Source organism: Vanellus vanellus (genome assembly GCF_965231255.1).
Source record: "Vanellus vanellus genome assembly, chromosome: 3".
In the NCBI taxonomy this organism is placed as follows: domain Eukaryota; kingdom Metazoa; phylum Chordata; class Aves; order Charadriiformes; family Charadriidae; genus Vanellus; species Vanellus vanellus.
The window spans coordinates 126,208,820-126,229,091 of record NC_138907.1 but is presented as its reverse complement, the minus strand read 5'-3'; positions in this window follow the sequence as shown (position 1 = coordinate 126,229,091).

Here is a 20,272-nt window from a genome sequence, read left to right as displayed (position 1 = left end):
AAATCTGACATAGGGAACACTGCTCGGGGTGGTTGGTGATCTCTGCTGCGTAACAGGGGAGGCACGAGTTGGCCATGCCTTCCTCCCGCATCCAAAAGTTGCCTTCTGGAGCTATCGTTGCGAATCTAAGCCCTTAAAATGATTTCTCGCCCTTTAAAAATGATGTCTCTGGGATCCGCACCTGCCTGGATGTTGCATCCCTATCCAGTTCTGAATTTCTGCTGTTCCTCTGCATCTGAAATACATTATCGCTAGCCAGATGAGAAGGATTCAGAAGGCACTATTTTCCCCATAATAGTCTATACATACAACACTCTTCAAGGTTATGTAATTTCCTAACATAGTAATTATATATTGAGCTAAATAATAGAGAAGCAAAGAGGGTGGTTGGTTGGTTGTTTTGTTTTGTTTTTTTTTTTAATCTAATTGCGTGGCTGCTCTAGTCTCTCGTGCAAACTGCAGGCATCTGAGGCAATTGGGTAACCAGCTGTGACAGCTAACAAAAGGCAGAAAATTCTCTCCGAGCTAGTGTTTCATCCTCCACCTGCGTTTCGGCACTGAATCTGTGCCCGAGTGCTGCTGCGGTAGTGTGGGTCCCAGCCTTCATGTGGCAATGCTGGTGTCCTCCTGAGCAGCCGCAGCGGTTTCTTCCCCAATTCCTCTGCCGTGCGTCCCCTTGTGCTCGCTGGAGGCTCAAATTAACCGGCAAATTATCACCTTCCTGAGACGTTCCCTGGAGCAGTCCTGCAAGGTGTTGCACGTGGGGGAGTTGAGAGAAGATGGTGTGGACCCTCGAAGGTCCTCCTGGGAGAAGGACAGTTCACAGCCCTCTTGTGTCAGGCTACTTGCACATTCTTTTAACCTCTTCGTTCCCAGCGCATCTCAGGCTCCAGTCTGGTGGCTACTGGTGTAACGCCCAGCGGAGCCCTCCAGTTCTTTGCTTATCTTGCATGTCCACTGTATTTATTCATATATTTAGTATTGATGATGGGCTTGCTCCCTCTTAGAGGGGGATATCTGCTGGGCTCTGCCCCAGGGAGTCGCTGACGCCCTCTTCGCGGGTTGCCTGCGTCATCCTGAGCCGTAAGCGCTGCGACAGTGCCCAGCTCTGGTTCTTCAGCCCGACGCTGCCTTACGCTCTTGCTGACACTTCTGCTTCTGCTCTTTTGCACATAGATCTCGGTGTAATAAGCTGGACGCTGAGGGTCCCCTCCCCCAAACTCTGGGGTCAATCAATGCCGATGCTCTGCCACTTACCAAAAAAAAAAAAAAAAAAGTAAAGGGAAAAGGAACTAACTTGCACAATTTTCATAAGGGAATACGTACCTTCCAATTTTTGATTGTATCGATCTAACTCGTGAATGTGGCGACCGGTTTAAGTGCACTGTTGTCCATGTTGCATATGATAGAACTTAAATTGCACTGTACAGCATATTGGCGTCTAATGTATGCTTTGCTAAAGCCTTGGGAAGTGCCGTGGTGTGCGGGTCCCTGTTCGAGGGGACAATGTCTCCGCTGGCGCTCCCGGGTGTTGTAACTGTGCGACACTGAATAGCACTGTGTGATGTGCGCTACGTTATCTGTTAACTAGTACCAATTTCGGTGATGAGTGCACTTCTGTCCGAACATCTGGAATTGCTAATTGGCCTTGGCTGCTGCATCAGTCTTGATTATTTAACTTATTAATTATTTTTTTTTTAAATGAAATAAGTAACAGGGCTGGGAGTTGTGTGCTATTGTTAGATGTATGCTGTACGTGTACAGGATCCCAGCTGCTGTGGTGTTGAATATATTGCAAAAAAAAAAAAAAAGTAAGTAATAAATCTGAGAGGAAAAAAAAACCCTATGGTGGCTCAAATCGCTGAGCCATTTGGGGGGAGAAAAACAGATACACAGTGGCTGTAAACTTTGCTGTAGATACATTGAGAACATAGTCGAAATGTCTGTTCAAATTAAAACCTTGAAGACTCGAAAAAGTTCTTTAATTACAGTGCTGAATCTTATTTATTAGTACCGCCTTGATTTTCCACTGGGGGGATGTGTGTGACGTGGATGTAAGCTCCTGCCTGAAACTTTGGTTCTTTTCAGCTCGTGTGTGTTTTCTCCTACAGCTGAATGTGGGCAGTGGTGGTGGAAGAGGGGTTTGTGCTCCATGGCAAGGAGAAGGTTGAGAGCTTGAGTGTGTGCGTGGCTTGGAGAGCTCTGCTCCCATGGGTTTGGTCCTTCGACACCAGCTCTGCACATGATGGACAGTTTAATTAGATGAGATTTTTACGGTTGTATCAAACCCAATAAAGGCAGGCAGGCATACATCTTCAAATGGAGGGTGGTTCAGACTGAAGCAAGACCTTGCAAGAAGTCCATCAGTAGACCTGAGCTCACAGTTACCTATTGTTTTTTAAGGGAGGTGGAGTACTTCATAGAACCATAGAAAGGTTTGGGTTGGCAGGGACCTTAAAGACCACCTAGTTCAAACCCCCCTGGGCAGAGACACCTCCCACCAGCCCAGGTTGCTCCAACCTGCGCCAGGGGCTCACCACCCTCACAGGAAACAATTTCTTCCTAATATCTAATCTCAATCTCCCCTCTTCCAGTTTAAAACCCTCATCCCATCACTCCCCTCCCTGATCAAGAGTCCCTCCCCAGCTTTCCTGGAGTCCCCTTTAGGCACTGGAAGGGGCTCTGAGGTCTCTGTGAAGCCTTCTCCTCTCCAGGCTGACACCCTCCCCCCCCCCCCCCCCCCCCCCCAAAATCTCCCAGCCTGTCCTCCCAGTAGAGGGGCTCCAGCCCTCGCAGCATCTCCGGGGCCTTCTCTGGCCCCGCTCCACCAGGTTCATGTTCCTGTGCTTCGGTGTACTTGCTGGAGGAAGGAGTGAAAAACAAAAAATGGACAAGCAGCTCTTGAGAAATGGAGGCTGTGAACCATGGAACCTTCTGGATCTCTCCTGGCTGGTGGCTCTGAACCACTGGGCTGTTTCCCTGCGGCATCATCCATGGTCTCTGCAACTCCTCTGGAAGGTGAAGAATTTGTGTGGCTTTTGGCGTTTCAGCAGATAGAGATTCTAGGGGTGTGTTCTGCCCTGCAGCTCGTGCAGTCCCATGTGATTACCCAGTGAAGGGGGCTGAAGGTTTTGAAGGGAAAAGACGGATGTTCAGTCCCTATTTGTGCAAAATGTTTGCAGACGTCCCAGCTGAAACGCAGTGGGTCTATTTTAAAACATTTTTAGCTGTAATCAGGCAGTCCGATTTGATTTTAAACTTGCTTTTTGGAGGGGAGAAAATAACTATCTGCTCAAGTGTTGAAATTTCTTTTTATTTAGGTTTCTTTCTTAAGCCCAGGTAAGAGGGCATCCTTTGTCCAACAGTTTAAAACCAAATACGTAAAGGTTCTGGAATATTTAAAAGGATACAAAGCCATGTGTTGAATTCAAACCACAATTGAGATGTAACTCATGAAAACACGATGCCCTTAGAGAGCTTATACTGTGCAAACAGACTGTTTGGGGCAGCTGTGATGGATTTCTTCAGCCCGTATATTATTTGTGTGTAAAACATGATGTTTTGATTCAATGCATAGAAACACCTGATGAGAGGCAGTGGAGAGGAAAGGAGGCTGAGGGGAGACCTTCTCGCTTTCTACAACTACCTGAAAGGAGGTTGCAGAGAGATGGGAGTTGACCTGTTCTGTCAAGTCACAGGTGACAGAACAAGAGGAAATGGCTTCAAGTCACGCCAGGGGAAATTTAGATTGGTTATTAGGAAGAATTTCTTTACGGAAAGGGTCATCGGGCATTGTGGCGCGTTACCCAGGGCAGTGGTGGAGTCCCCATCCCTGGAGGTATTTAAGGGTCATGTAGATACAGTGCTGAGGGATATGGGTTAGTGGTGGGCTTGGCAGTGTTAGGTGAACGATTGGACTGGATGATCTTACAGGTCTTTTCCAATCTAGGAGATTCTGTGAAGAGAGGCAGACTCTGTTTGGTCTGTGACTCGCTTCTACTCTCGCCTGGCGTTCCAAGCCTCCCTTTCTTCCATTACCTGGTGTTGGATCTGTCCCATCTCACCCCTTTCAAACCTGACTTCAACAAAGCTTTGCCGCGTGGGGAATAGGAAGGTGATTACATTCCTACAAGCATCGTGAGAAGCGGCAGCCTGGCAGGGAAACCAGTGAAGCCCTGGGGAGGGGATGGTCAATGAGCTCACCTCATAAAATGTTGGGTTCCTCTGGCCGGGGGTGACTGTGTAGCACCCAACTCCCGATATCTCATATGTGCTGTGGCACCAGTAGATCTTGAGGAAGCTAAAACTCGGTAGATTGAGACTGTTGGCGTTTCTTGTTTGAAAACCCAAAGTGGTTTTGTTTAGAGCCATTGTAGGGCTCTCTTCCACCCTGTCAGCTTTTCCCCCGGGCAGTTAAAGAAAATAACGAGGAGGAACTTCTGTTGTGCATTAAACGTAACCGGAGGATGCTGGACTGCGTTGGGTTGCTCGCAGTTTCTCCTGCTGTGTAAATGTCAAGATGAGCCTGTGGCATTTGTCTTTCAGAGCCGGAGATGACGATCCTTTGATGTTCTGTTGCAAGAGCGCTGTTGGCGGCTTTAGATCGCTTTATCTGATGCTACGGGTCACGCTAATGGAGGGTTTACTCTTAAAGCTCAAAATCCGCTCCCTCGGTATCTTAAAGTACTGGTATATAACCCTGCCGCTACACAGAAGAGGAGAAAACCTATTTCTCATATAAATATTGGGGGGGTTGGACAATTTTTGATTGCTAATATGTTTTTTTGAGGGAGGTGGGGTACTTTGGTGTACTTGCCAAGGGCAGGAGCGAAACAAAGGACAAGCGGCTCTTGGGAAACAGAGGCTGTGACCCACGGAAACTCCTGGGTCTCTCCTGGCTGGTGGGTCCGTAGGCTGTGAACCAGTAGTCAGTGAGACTTTTGCCTGGGATAAAAAAGGGGAAAAAAAGGCACAAAGTTGCTGTTGAATCCCTACGGGAATTCGGCAGGTTAGTCGCGTACGTTCAGTGTTTGCTCCTGCCGCTTTTTAGGGAAAAGGGACTTCCGTGCTTGTGTACATGAAATGAGTTGGAGCTCTTTCTCTGGAGAGGCGGGGAAGGACTTCTTACTGGGGAATGTAGCGATAGGACAAGGGGGAATGGCTTTAAACTGGAAGAGGGCAGGTTCAGATTGAACATTAGGAAGAAGTTTTTCACTCTGAGGGTGGTGAGGCACTGGCACAGGTTGCCCAGAGAGGTTGTTGAGGCCCCATCCCTGGAGGTGTTCAAGGCCAGGCTGGACGTGGCCTTGGGCAACCTGGGCTGGTGGGAGGTATCCCTGTCCATGGCAGGGGGGTTGGAACTGGATGATCTTCAAGGTCCTTTACTACCTAAACCACTCTATGATTCTATGATAATCACAGCCCCTGGACTTAGGGTTTACCACATGCTTACTCAGCCGCCTTCGGCTCCAGGAGTTTCTAGCACTTACTTTGTCAGGCAGCGCTTCATGCACTTGGGATGGCTTTTTTGAAATTATTCTGATAGTCTGAGCATGGCATATGTGTCTAGGGTGTAAACCTTCCCACCAGGAATATGTGGCAGCAGGAGGGCCTCCTGCGTGGAGGTGGATAGTGAAGTGTCCAGGGGAAGACGCAGATCCAGGGTCTGCACTGTACCGGCTGCGCTCAGCACATCCCCATCGGCACTGGTACCCTACAGAGTGATGATTTCGGGGTTGAAGGGTGTAGGCTGTGATCGCTGTGTGGAGGGAAAAAAATGGTATTCGGCCTTTTGGCAAGTGGATAATTCAAAAGTATGAGAGATACAGGAACTACTGCAAGCTGGAGAGGGACTTTTTACAAGGGCGTGTAGTGATGGGACGAGGGGGAATGGCTTCAAACTGGAAGAGGGGAGATTTAGATTAGATATGAGGAAGAAATATTTCCCTCTGAGGGTGGCGGGACACTGGCGCAGGTTGCCCCAAGAAGCTGTGGCTGCCCCATCCCTGGAGGTGTTCAAGGCCAGGTTGAATGGGGCTTGGAGCAACCTGGGCTGGTGGGAGGTGTCCCTGCCCATGGTGGGGGGGGTTGGAACTGGATGGTCTTTAAGGTTCCTTCCAACTCTAACCATTCTATGAAATTTGCTTCCTGGTGTCTCTTTCCTGACATGAAATAAATAGTTGAGATGCCCCAGCAAGGTAAGTACAACATTTCTGCAGGATGCTCTCTGTTTCAGCCGTTTCCTTTTGGTTTGTAACAACTTGATGGTTTGAAATACAAACTTTTTTGTTAAAAACTTTCTGGCAGGAATAAGGGTTGTTTCAGAGTTAAGGTTTTTGGAGCAGAGAACAGCTTGCCTTTTGTATACTGTGCTTTGTCTCATCAGCTGCCATGTTTTTTGTGGTGCTTGGAGCATCTCAGGTACTGTGGCCATATCCTCCATGGTCGTGGAGTCTTGAAGCCTGTGTTAACCAGTAGGTTGGATGTGGTGTAGGAACAGCTTTGAGTAAAGGCAGTGATGGTGCACGAGACAGATACCTTCACTTGACCTGAACCTCTTTTCCCTGAAGGCTTGATGACGTTGTTGCTGGAGTGAAGAGGATTCTCTCCGTTTCTTATTTGATCAGTTGTTTCAGGGAGAAAAGAGAAATTCGCTCTACAGCGGGGTAAATAAAGGGCTCTGGTTCCGACAGTTCCCTAGGTTTGGAGGGGGAAAAAAAAAAAAAAAAGCTGTGCCTCGCTGGGAAAAAGTTTTTCTTCCGCAGATCCTTAAGGGACACTTGCGCAACATCGAATACATCAAGTGTCCCGGCTGCGCTGGCAGCAGTGGGCAAGGCTGCCGTTTCACCACGGGGGAGGCTTTGGCAATGCTGAATTAAACGGCTGCTCTTCTCCTCCACCTCGTTTTCCTCCTCGCTTGAGCTGGTCCAGCTGCTTGTGATGCCACGTGGCACATCGCATTGGAAAAACGGGTAAGGAGAAGTAACCCAGCCAAAATGGAAGAGCTCTGCAGCCTGAGTCAGCATCTGCGGTGTGAAACATCACAGTGGAGCTTTTAGTAATTCATTCCCAGGGAAGATTTGTAAGGTGAAAACCCATGCGGCTTAATGATCTGTCGTCTAAGGCTCTGTCACTGCAACTGGATCCTCATGGAGACTGGAAGGATGATTGGCTTTTTTTTTTTTTTTTTTTTTTTTTTTTTTTTCCTCCAGGCACTGGCCTGGGGTTTGGGAGACCGAAGTCCTGGTCCTGCCACAGATTGCTGGATTTCTTTCTGATGAGAAAGTTGCCTCAACACCCGGCCCAGATCTGACTTTCCCTTCCCCGTCTCGTGGCTTTGAGAGGCAGAGCAGCTTGCTGGAACATGTCCTACTCTCTTTCCCCTTGGCTCTTTTAATTTGCATTCCCCATATTCCTCCTTTAGCGCGTTTCTGAACTTCGGAGTGGCTTTTCTTGTCTGCAGTCTCTCAGACATGGATTTAAAAAAAAAAAAAAGGGGGGCCAAAAAACGCAAACTTTAAAATCCAGATACGATGAAAAATATAAAGCATTCAAGCTTCTCGGTGAGCCTCCCTCTCTCCCCAGAGCACTCTTTGGGGCACCTTTTGTCATGCACAGAGGCCCTGTGAGCGGGATACACCCAAATGAGGACTAGTGAGCTACAAGGCTGCGCTGACCATGGAGAAAGACACCCAAAAGTGTCTTTGCTGCCCAGATGGGTGACCATTGGGTGGCCCTGGCTGCTTGCTGGAATGGAACATCCAAGCTGCTGAGATGCCATCATCCACCTGGCGTTGGGTTTTCTCCCCTTTAGGATTTTCCGCCTTCTCATGTTGAGGTTTTTTTTCCTCTTGTACCTTTGAGCTGCTACCTATCACATCTCGGCAATCCCACCTCTGTCCTCGGTTTTACCTTTCTTATCTTGCAGGACTCTGTGCTCTTTCTCACAATTTGGCAATCTCCGGGGCTCTCAGAGGCAGGGTTATCCAGCTGGGCCGTATCGGGGAGGCCTTGGATCGCAGCTGAACCTGGAGGAACGGGGCGGTTTCAGGGCCAGCTTGCTGCAAGCTCCATCTAGCTTTGTGTCCATGCCAGTTTTAATGCTCCAGATGGTTGCCTCAATGCTGGAGGAGGTAACTGGGTTATTAAATCACTCCTGCTTCTTAGTCAGTCTGGGGGATCTGCCGTCCTGGTGTGATACTGGTCTAGAAGAGAACTTTATGTTGAGCCAGGCCACAGACACCAGTGAGCAACTTCAGGTGCTCCATCCATCATCCTTCCCAAGCAGAAAAAGCCCTTTTGCTCAACCCTATGCATATATCGGGGCAGTGGAGACAACAGGATCTTTTCTTTTTGCCTCTGCAGCGTGCCAGGCGAGACCTGTTTGCCCTCACTGCAAGGCTGGATCCATGGTGCCCTTCCCAAGAGCAGCCATGGAGTCACGCTCTTCCTTTTTCCATTTGGTGGCCGACTCCTCAGCCCGGGAAAGCGATTGCTGAGGTGATGATATGATGGAGGTCTAAGATATATTGGCACGGGGAAGGTAAGGAACAACAATTTGCTCTGCCTCATACAAGAATTAAGGTGCAGCGGATGAAATTACCAGGTGGCCCTTAAAAAAAATGGAGCTGCTGTCTGGCTGGGTGTGCGGTTCAGCTGGGGGGGTCACGGCCGTGGGGCATCGTAGATGCCAAACGTGATAGGCATTCGAAAAGCAGCCAAGTATGGGAAAGAAAAATCCATCAAGGGTTATTTAAGTCGGACAACCCTTTAGTTTGACTCAGTTTGGTGAAGACACTGCACAGTCTATAGCAGATGGAGTGATGCCGCTGACGCTCCCGTAGCGTGGCTTCCCCGGGGGCTCCAAATGCATTTTTCGAGGCTCTGCAGTCCAACAAGAGAGTTCTTTGTGTTTATTTTCCTACTGTAGCTTTTCCTCCTTTAAAGAGAGACAGCTGGTTTTGTGAATGGTGCTTAACAGTTCTTTCAAACTCAATTAGGCACTGGGGAGCCAGGAGTTGGGAGCACTCAGCTTCTACAGCCAGCAAAGGATTTTCCTCCCTGCAGCTTCTGTTACGCCATGATTTTCCCAAGATGTCTACACTTTGTGAGCTGAGGTTTTAAAAAAATGGCCATTTTTTAGTGTCTGGAAGTCCTGGAAAAGGTGGCCAGTCCTGCTTTGGTTGCTCTCCTAACTCTGAAATGCTCTGAAACCAATTTCATTTATCACTTCCCTTTTAAGAAAAAAAAAAAAAAAAAAGAATTTTATTTAAAAAAAAAAAAAAAAACTTGGGCTTTTTCCCAACCCTGAACTGACTTGAATCTTGTTATCTACCACAAATGCAGGGGATTTTTTTATTTTTTTTGGCAGACTTGATGACAACTCATTCTTCCCTTTGAAATGGCTGGACAGCGAAACTGAAATGCTTTTTTTCCTTTTGTTCCGAGCGCGTATCAGGGGTGCAGTGTTTCGTGCAGGGGCTTCTGTTCGCGCCGCGTAGCTGTGCCCCTGCACAGCCCAGCCAGGCGTGAAGCGATGTGATTAATAGCTGTCACATGCGGTTGCCTCTGATCTCCAGGCTGAGGAGCTCTGTGTGTGCAGGGGAGGGTTTTATTTGGCTAGCAGAGCTCTGCGGAAGGTTTCCCTCCCAGGAAATTGTTTTTTCTACTTTAATATTGCTCTTTGTCCTGACTGTAAATTAAGAACTAAAAAAAAAGAGTATACACACCTATTCTTTTATGACTTTTTTTTTTTTTTTTCCTTCGTTTAGTTAAGCTTGCCAGAGTATTTCCTTTAGGTACCTTTGACAAAAGCATTTTAATATTTCAGGATTCCTTTCTGGGCTGCTGAGCTAAAGGTTCCGGCTCACTGAGCTGTGCGCCTGGGATACTCTATATATCATATTTTCATGCTCTGGACTCCTGCCCAGGCGATGTCTCCCAAGAGCAGGACAGTGCCATGAGAAACAGAGCTGCGCTGGCTTAATGCAAGCATGTACGAATGATGTACAAATGACCACGCATGGTACAAGCATCTCCACGCTTGGTCTCCATCGACCATCATCAGCGGATATTTAAGGAGAGAATATAGGGAGTGGGATATTTCCCAGGCTCCAGTCATAAGCGGTTCAATGACTTCTTGAGGCAGAAGTTATATCTGCATTGCCATGCTTCACACTCGCTATGGAGTTATCCTCTGAAAACGCTTCTTGGATCCGCGTTCCCTGCGGGACTCGGTGATCGAGCACTTGGCTCTCCTGTTTATTTTGGAAGGGCTGTGAATGTATGGCGCCTGAAGCTGCAGTCCCAGCAGGCAAACAGTGGCCTGAAATTATGCAACTTAACACTGACATGACTTGAAACCCTTTGGATTTAGTCCAAGAAAATGCTGGCTCTTGATTTAAGGGGAATGAATAGAAAATTGAATTATTTAGGCAAAATCCCCCTTTTGCCCCCAAAGGCAATTCTTTATTTATTTTTTCTTCCCTTTGCTGAGATTGCTCTTTCGGTGGATGGAAAATTCCCAACCTGCTTGAGTTGGCAAGCTCTTGTTTTTAGCTAAAGCATATGCTGATGTATGTTTGCGTCTTGCTCCAACTAAAAACTGTGGATAAATAAAGAGCTGAAGGCAGCATGCAGTTCCCTTCCCCATTCCAACAGTCCTCACATTGCCAGTGGGGGGGGAATGGAAAAATGTCAATTACAGTTCAGTCTGCACGAATGACAGCAAAACTATACTAATTAAAAAAAAAAAAAAGATATATAATTCCAACTCTATCACCTGTCCTGCAGCAGATTTCATTGTAAATGCAGAAAGAACCTGCAAAGGTGATCTACAGCACCCACTGCCTGCAAGACATCAAATGAGACGAAGGAATAAACGCCTTTTATTTCAATAAGAGAACTATTAAACATCAAGAGGAAAGATTTTAGACTCATTGTGTTAGATTATAAAGATTATCTAATGATTCTGTATGGAAAAAATGGAATTCTTAAACGCTTTTGTCTCTCCCTAGCTCGTAACATGATGCTTTATTACCCTCAAGCGAAGGCAAGAAATTCTTAAGCCGATTTTTCACTGCCACTGCATGCTACTGCTGGCTGCTCTGCTCCTCTTAACAGCTGTGAGAGGCTGGCGAGTCTGTGGGAAAGGTGTCTGCCTGTTCTTGGACGCATCAAGCATGCTCCGAGCACTTGATAAATGATTTTGCAGCTGTGGTAACGGCTCCGTTTTGCCGAGATGGCCATTTTAGATTTAATTTTTAAATGCATTTTAACTTTTCTTGTCCTGAAGTTTCCCTCCAAGGTCTTCTGCCAAAAGTCAGCTTTATTTTAGAGTGAAAGTTTTGAGGTTAATTGAACAGGGCACCTTGGAGATGAGGGATTTAAGTCCATGAGACCTTGCAGATTTCATAAAATGCACTGGTACGTTTTTAGCAGGCTTTTCTCAGGTTGATTCATGGGGGTTGTTACACTCTTCAAGAGCAATGAAACCCAGCAGCTCTCTGGACCTGCAACACCGGCTACACTGAGTAGTTGCGCATCTACTCCCAGATCTGGCAAGTCATAGATTTTAGAGGTTTTGAGCCCCTGACAGGGAAGCTTTACGTTACACTATCAGACGAAACCCGAGTCCTTTTCATAAACACACTATTAATTCTCCAAAGTCTATTTAACAAGTGCACTCAGTAAACGGAGTTGGGAAAGCGGCTGTAACTTGGTCACAGGGTTTTCCTCCTCTGTTTTGTTCCCTTGCAGAAAATGACCCCGATGAATGGCACGTCCTCTCAGGCCGTAACTGGCCTCAGCCAACCCTACCTGAGGTCTCTTCTTGGCCAGTTCTGGCAGTGGGAGGAGAGGAGGAAGAAAGATGAGGAAGAAGATGACAGACTCATGAACATCTGAATACTTCACAGTACCATTTTCTGAGCATTCAGCGTTTCAAGGCTGCTATTTGGCCTTCTATATGTTTCCATCTCTTGGAAATGATGGAGGTGATCTTCCACCCTTCTTGTCCCAGAGTGCCCACCTTGGTCAGAGCTGTCACTATGGCTGTGATTCCACCACGGTGTTCAGTGCTCAATGCTCGCTTCTGCCATGCTGCTGAGCCCAACTGCTTCTTGCCACAAGAGCGCTGGAGGTGGGATCTTCTCTGTGGGGCAACACTGGGTGTTTCTGCTAATTACTGAGGCTGTTTTGCACCGACTAGTGCGATAGTTCAGAGAGATTATGTCTACAAGGGGCCTGTGATGTCATCCGTGCACTAGGATGACATCAGTAGCTCCGCTGCTGTAAGATAGCAGATGGCCCTGTCACTCCTGTCTGGCTGTCTGTGACAGCGAGGAAGGGACTGGAGTGATGCAAAACATTTCCTGTTCAATAAATGTAGTTTGTAATTATAAAGGAGTGTATTCGTTGCCCTATTCATCTGATAGATGTGCGTTTACTGGGTAAAAAGCATTTATCAAGAAACTCTGTTATCTACCCGCACTCCAAGGAGAGTAAACCACCAGGTGGACCACGGTAGACCACTCCTTTTGGATCGGATGGTCACTTCCCATTTTCTTGGTTTCTGAGCTTCTTAGGAAGATGCATCACTGCATTGACAGTAAACCCAAGTTATAAAAACCATGATACAAAGCTGTTTTTCCAAAACCTTCTGGTTTGCTGTTGTGGTTTAACCCCAGTCAGCAACGAGGACCATGCCAGTTGTGATGGGGGAGAGAACCAGAAGAGTAAAAGTGAGGAAAAAAACTTGTGGGCTGAGAGAAGGACAGTTTAATAGGTAGAGCAAAAGCCGTGCACGCGAGCAAAGCCAAACAAGGAATTCCTTCACTGCTTCCCATGGGCAGGCAGGTGTTCAGCCATCCCCGGGACAGCAGTGCTCCATCACGCCTAATGATTACTTGGGAAAACAAGATGCCATAACTCTAAACATCCCCCTCTTCCTCCTTATTCCCCCACTTTATATACTGAGCATGACGTCATATGGCATGGAATATCCCTTTGGTCAGTTGGGGTCACCTGTCCTGGATGTGTCTCCTCCCAACCTCTTGTGTCCTTCCAGCCTACTCGCTGGTGGGGCGGTGTGAGGAGCAGAAAAGGCCTTGAGAGCTTATCAACAACTGAAACCATCTGTGTTTTACCACCACTATTTTCATCACCAACCCAAAACACAGCACTATTCCAGCTGCTACTAAGAAAGTCAATGCTATCCCAGCTGAAACCAGGACATCTTCTTCTCTTCCTCAGCACCAAGGGATCCATCCTTACACAAAGGTTGCTAGAGTGGACTGCTCTGTTTAGCTGAGCATCCCAATAGCTGCAGTGGTTGCCTCCAGAGTGGTGCAGCAGATGCTGCCAGCCTCAGATGGACACTATTTGGACTGGAAAGTTATTGGAGAATTAGTATTGTTGGATGGGTAAAAGGAAAGTGTATTTCTGTGACTACGAAGTATCTTCTCGAAGGGAAAACTCAAGGCTTTTTTCCTTCACTGTAACGAAGTACAGAATTAAGCCCGACTTCCTTTCCGTTAAAATCTCTCCTTTCTCATGGAGCTTGAAACCTTGCTGTGTTTTCAGGTGTGCACTAGCTCAGGTACACACTGAACAGCCCAGCTATTCAGTGGAATATCTGGAGGGCCAGATCCAGACGAATCTTGATAGAGGAGGACAATTAAATTCATTGCACTAATGACCATCATTCTTTGTGGTGTGTGATAAACTTTGTGTGAGGCTTTGTCTGAATTTTTAAGATAGTCTGGTTTACACCTCTCACAGGGTACGTTCCTTAACCCGTGCTGTCCTGCAACATCTGCTCACCTCAAAGACCTGTATGAGCTTGTTTTCATGCCAAGTTGCATGGTGTCGAGAAGGCTACAGACCTTTAGGAAAGCTGGCCATGATTTATGGGACAGAGAAAACTTAATGTGAACAAACTCTCTTCTACTGCCTGAGAGCTGTCTGAAATGCTGCTCCTGCTTAGACTGGAAACTCATCATTAGCTGTGCTAATTATGCATCTTGTTCCCATAGCATACTTGAAATGAATCCCTGTGTGGAAACCTGCAGTGTCAAGGCCAGTAAGGAAGGAAGAAAAATGGATGCTGTGTGCATCTCGGGCACCATTAGAGTGGACCTAGCTCTGCAAAACCAACTGCTGAGGGTATATAATGTTTCCCCTCTGCCTTTGTTTTTGGCTGTGGTTATTCGTGCTTGTTAAAGGATGAATGTATGTCATAGAATCATAGAGTGGTTTAGGTTGGAAGGGACCTTGAAGATCATCCAGTTCCAACCCCAGCACCTCCCACCAGCCCAGGTTGCTCCAAGCCCCGTCCAACCTGGCCTTGAACACCTCCAGGGATGGGGCAGCCACAGCTTCTCTGGGCAGTCTGTTTCTGTGCTTCACCACCCTCATAGTGAAAAATTTCTTCCTAAAGAAAGGCCTTTGTAGAAGCTGTGAAGGACAGGGAGGTTGGCTGGGACTTACTGTTTCTGTTCTGAGCCTTCCATGCAACGTTCTCGGTGTGCTACAGGAGCTCTGCTGGAAAACCAGGAAAGTCAGCAATGGGGCAGGCAGAGTCGCTTTGAATTAGAGCCCCTGCCTGCCCATTGGGAGCTCCGTGCATCCACTCTGAGGTGTGAAAACTCTGCTTACAGGTAAATGTCAACTCGCTGTGGATATCTTAGGAACATTATGGCCTTTGTACAGGCATGGGTTCGTGAGGGGTATGACTTAGGGCCTGATTCTTCCCTGCCCGTCTCATTACCTGTACATGCAAACACATCTCAAAGCATTTTTCTTATGTAGGATGTTGGACTAGATGATCTCTAGAGGTCCCTTCCAACTCTGAAAATTCCGTGATTCCGTGATTTCAGAGGTATCCTTCATCCCCCCTGTTTGCTTAGATGCGAAGCTGCAAGGCAGTGGGGAAATGGGCCTGCACAGGAGAGTCTTCAGGGAACAAATGAAGCAGTTTCCTTCCCCAAAATAGCAAACTTGTCTCTTGCTGAGATCTGGGAATTCCTACTCACCGGTTGCAGTGCGGGTCAGGGCTTCTTGAGGACTGTGTAACCTTCAAAATTTGAATCAGTGGCCTTTTTGGTGTGTTCGCAGGATAAACAACTGTTCCCTCATTATTTTATATGTGCTTCTTGGATATTAAATAAATCACAAACAGTTCTATAGACAACACCAGATCAGGAGGATCGCTTTATATGCAAACAGAGTTGTACCGCAAAAGCTTCAAAGCTGCAGAAGTCGCAAGCACGGGGAAAGGTTCAGATGCTAAATCTGAAGAGAGGAGGTCATTAAACCTCTCCTTTTGCCCTGAGACAGGATCCACTCAATGTACATCTTTGCTGATGGAGGCTTACCTAACCTGCTCTTAAATCTCTCAGCGACAGAAACTCTGCTCCCTCCCCAAATGCTCTTTGCCAGGACTTCCTTACAGCTAAAGGTTTGTCCCAATTAATAATCTTGCTGCTATCAGAGTACGTGGGTTTGAAAACAATATATTCTTGGGTTTTTTGTTGTTGTGGTGATGGTGGTGGTACTTTCCACTATAAGACTGGCCCCTTGTCTCCTCCAGCTACTTCTGCTCTTCACAGAACTGTCTCTGTTGCCTTCCCCTTTTCCCGGTTTTTTGATAATTCTTGTCACTAAGACTGTTGTTAATTGTATCTCATCTTGTTTGTAAAACCCTTCACCACGAGGGTGGAAATTTGCATCGCGGATATAAAAGAAACCAGACAAAATAACTGCCATCAGTGCATTAGCAGTATTCATGTGTCTCACATTGAGGTGGAGAAATTACTGTCTCTAAGGGGAGCTGCCCTCGCAGGATTGCTATCCTGCGCTCACAAAAAGATGTTGATTATAAGAAAGCAGCAACACAAAAGCATCTGGGGAGCACTGAAGGCTCTATCCTGGCACGTTACTGTGCGGGATGCTGTACGCTCCCCTTACGCAGAGAAATGTGACCGCAGCCACTGCGGTCTAAGGCGTATCCACACAGTGCTGGAGTAAAACCCACTGAGGAAAATCCTGCTTTCTCTGACCCGCCTGCCCTGGAGAACATGTTACCTTTCAGGCTGTGATCTCACCCAGAGCGTTGAACGGCCAGGCTGGAAGATGCTGTCAGCAGAAGCATGCCTCCTTCTCAGCCTACCTGACGGGCTAACACCTGTGTTTTCGCTTTGCGGAAGCTCACAAGAACTGGAGTGATGCCAGGTGAATGATCTTAAAAACAATACGTGCACAGATCACACAACGCTTCACCTCTCATTTTAAAAGAAAAGAAAAAAAAAAATGGCCAGGCAAATCAATCTAATTGAACTAAACAGCATGAATCTCTTTCTTTTAATTAAAAAGAGTGACTTCTAAATAAAATCTTCCCCATCTATTCATAGAATTGTAGAAAGGTTAGAGTTGGAAGGGACCTTAAAGATCATCCAGTTCCAACCCCCTGCCATGGGCAGGGACACCTCTCCCCCAGCCCAGGTTGCTCCAAGCCCCGTCCAACCTGGCCTTGAACACCTCCAGGGATGGGGCAGCCACAGCTTCTCTGGGCAACCTGTGCCAGGGGCTCACCACCCTCCGAGGGAAAAATTTCTTCCTAATATCAATTCTAAATCTCCCCTCTTCCAGTTTGAAGCCATTACCCCTTATCCTATCGCTCCACTCCCTGATCAAGAGTCCCTCTCCACCTTTTCTGCAGGCCCCCTTTAAGTACTGGAAGGGGCTCTGAGGTCTCCCTGGAGCCTTCTCTTCTCCAGGCTGAACAAAGCTATTCTCCGAGGAAATGGCAGTCCAATGTGATGCACACATTTGGGTGCAAAAGCAATGCCAGTCACTCAGCAGAAGATTACAACTGACTTCGATCAGTACGAGGTTCTCCCTTGCCTGCCAACCCGATGTGACACCTTCTTGAGCGCAAGCATAGCCTGCGTCAGATCTGTTGGGGATGATGAACATCAGGGTTAAACCAGTTCGGCGCCACAGGGAGAAGATGTTTCTCCTTTTCACATTCTGTGTGGCTGACCTGTCACCAAAGTGAAGTGCAGGCTCCCTCCTTGGCGACTCTTTGTGGCTACAGGAACTTGTATCTGGAACTGACAATTTAGTCAGTAGTGCTGGCTGCTATGGTCTGAGGGACGTAAGACCATATAAAGTCAAGGCAAAAGTCCACTTCCTTATGAACCTGTCTCTTAACAGTGGGCAGTTGCAAAAGATTGTAGAAAAAAAAAGTAAGACTACAACCTGGCATACAGTGATCTTACAGTATTACATACCTCGGTCCTCTGGTGATCATATAACGTCTTGCTATGTTCTCCAGTTCATGTGGGTCCTCTGAGCCAACCCCCCAATACTGCTTTCAGATCAATATGATCCCATGCAGTGACATGCCCAGCAACACATTTTCTATGAAAATTTTTAGCGTAAATAAAATAATCAGGCTGTACCACTTTTTCCTTTTGCAGACACAGTGTAACTTCCCTCTCCTGATATCTGAGCTTTTTTTTGTCTCCCAAAGATACACGTTTTAGTCCTAAACTGCTGCATACACTGCCTCTTATGGGAATTAAAAACACAGAAATTGGATCCAAATCAGTATTGACCAATCAATATGGTGGAACACCTGCTGTCCCCATTGAGTGTCGATCAGTATGGCTCTATAGGTTTACCCAAGTGAGTGATCTGGTCACGGAAGAATCTGCTAGCATCTTAATTGTGTGACCTGGATCTCCTTTCTTGCAGAAAAGCTGTAGCTTGTTCTTCGTGCTTCCCATGAGCCTTGCCTGGTTCAGTCCATGTGCTCAAGGGCTGTTCTGCACCATCCACACTCCTGGTCAGGACCGCAACTCATTACAGATATGATTTGCTCTCCTGGGCTATACCACCAGGTCCTTGACTGCTCAGACATCGGAAGGCTGTAGCACCTAACTGATCTTTCAGTTGCAAATCGTCACCTTCGCATTTCAAACTTCCTCCGCTGCCTTGCCTGACTTTGCATCCTTTCAGTAGCTCTTCTGCATGGAAAGCTGCTCAGAGTTATTCTCCCTTCATTAAGACCATCATTTCTAGTGTTCCCACTCTACTGAGAGCAGGATCCCAGTATCAGTGTAGGTTCTACAGTGTTTCTGAGCAAGGTTGTGCTTTCTAAAAGAACACTGCAAGGAGGTGGGTCCCCCTTCCCCATCAGTGCCAGTGTCTCATGTACATGCAAAGTCCTAATTGGCTTCGCTAACGGAGGCCTCAGCCCAGCAGAATGAGTCACCTGGTTGGTCTTCGGTGCAGAAACCCATGTAGGGGGGGACTTTGTTCAGTCAAGAGGATCTCCACCTGAACAGGGCATGAAGGAATCATGTTTGTGCTGTCTGCACAGCCTGACAGTTATGACACCGTGCTTCACAACTGGAGATACACCCTATCAGTACACACACATTTACAGCCCCGGCTGACAGTTGCTCAGCAAACTCCTGGGCAGCTTCCAGCATATCACAAAAGAGAGGGTCTGCTGGCTGATTTTGTGCAGGAGATGGGCGTAGCTGTTCCAAGAAGAAAACTCATCCTGTCAACATACTTGTTCTTCTAGGTAGGAGGCCGTGTAGAGAATAAAGTTAGCGGAGCTGCACGTCCACAGCAAGGATCCCCCTGAGTCTTAGACTCTGGGGTAAGGTTAATGCTCAGATACTGCTAGACTCTACAAGTGAAGATTCAAATAGTCTTAGAAAGGGAATTAATTTGATACCAGGTATATTGAGCTGGGATACGACAGCACTTTCCACTGGAGACATTTATTTTTAGGCTGTTTTGAAACACATGAGTGGTAGACTTCTATACAGGGCAAGAGTGTGAGACTGGGCCCAACATTTTTGGATCTCAACCACAGCAATGTGTCCTGTGAGCTGAACAGCCTTCTGAAGAAAATGTTGTCTGTCCTTCCCGTGTCCTCCAAAGCTCTTTGTGCTGAGGTTTTGGAGCTGTGCTTCTCGTTTACCAATTCTGCCTCTTCGTTTTCCTTTCTGGGGAAACGTTCTTCATTTGAAGCACCCGCCTAGGTGTTTCACATCAGCAACAGAGAAAGCAGCTCCTACAAATCCTTTTCTTACCCCAAAGTGCTTACCCCAGTGGGCTCTGGGGTATCAGATGCCTTCCAAGTCTATCCGGCATAGATAGCCATCTGTGTGGAGGCCTCTGGACTGTCTCCCTTGCCTCATGTTACAGTTTGCATCATGCAATGCCGATCTCCTTTGCTCTTGTGCACCGGTGTTTCTTCTTCCCACGTGACTGGGAGGTGCACAGGTAGCTGAAGCAAAGGGCTACCTTGGGGGTAAAACGAGGGACCAGAAGGTTCCCCTGTGAGTGCCTGGTGGCCTGGGATTGCACACAGGAGGTGTCTTACCTGAGACACCACGATCCCTGCTGGTAGCCTAACGGGAAAGCCATGGAATGAAGCCCAAGTGAACCCTCCTGGAAAGGCTGCTGAGTCTCCAGCGAGAAGTGACTGCACGGAGCAGCCAGGTCATACAGTCATCTGGGACCTCTGCACACTAGTCCTGCCTGTTTTATCCAATGCTCTCCTTCACTCAGGCTCTCCATAGCTTCTCTGCCCTCCTTTGCCTGCCTGAGGGCTGCTAGTCTCCTTCTCTTCCGTTTCTCATCATGTGCAATTTGTTGCCCCCATCTGTTGTATTTCTCCTCCCCAGCCCATCTCTGCCTGGTTGACTTAGAGCAAATGTCCTCAACTGTCTGTTCTTGTTTGTGGACAGTCCATTGAAGGGCAAGCCCATCTGTCGGGGCTGATATGCAGACATTCCCCAAATCAATGTGATGATACCGTGACACTATATGGAGGCAGCAAGAGCAGCGCTGCCCATTTCTTGGGTGTTACTGGCCAAACATCCTTCCAGAGAGGGGCTTTACTTGGCCAAAGCTGCAGAAACCCAGTAACATGCCATAGTTCGATGCAGTCCAGGCACTCCCGCTTTCCTCGGTAAAGCTGTATGTAGCAAGAAGTTCTTAATGAGCAATCAGGAGGGATTAGAGAACCTGGAGCATTTCGTGCAAAGTATTTGGACTTAAATCTGATCCCGTGTCACACTTTCTAAAACTCTTAGCAGCATTCTGGTGTGCTAGGTTTTTGCAGCCTAGGAAGCAGGGCTTGCTATGGGAATCCCACTCCTGAATCAAGGTTCTCCTGATGTTTCTGGCTGAGGGAGTAGGTAGGTGTCCCTGCCCGTAGCAGGGGGGTGGAACTAGATGATCTTTC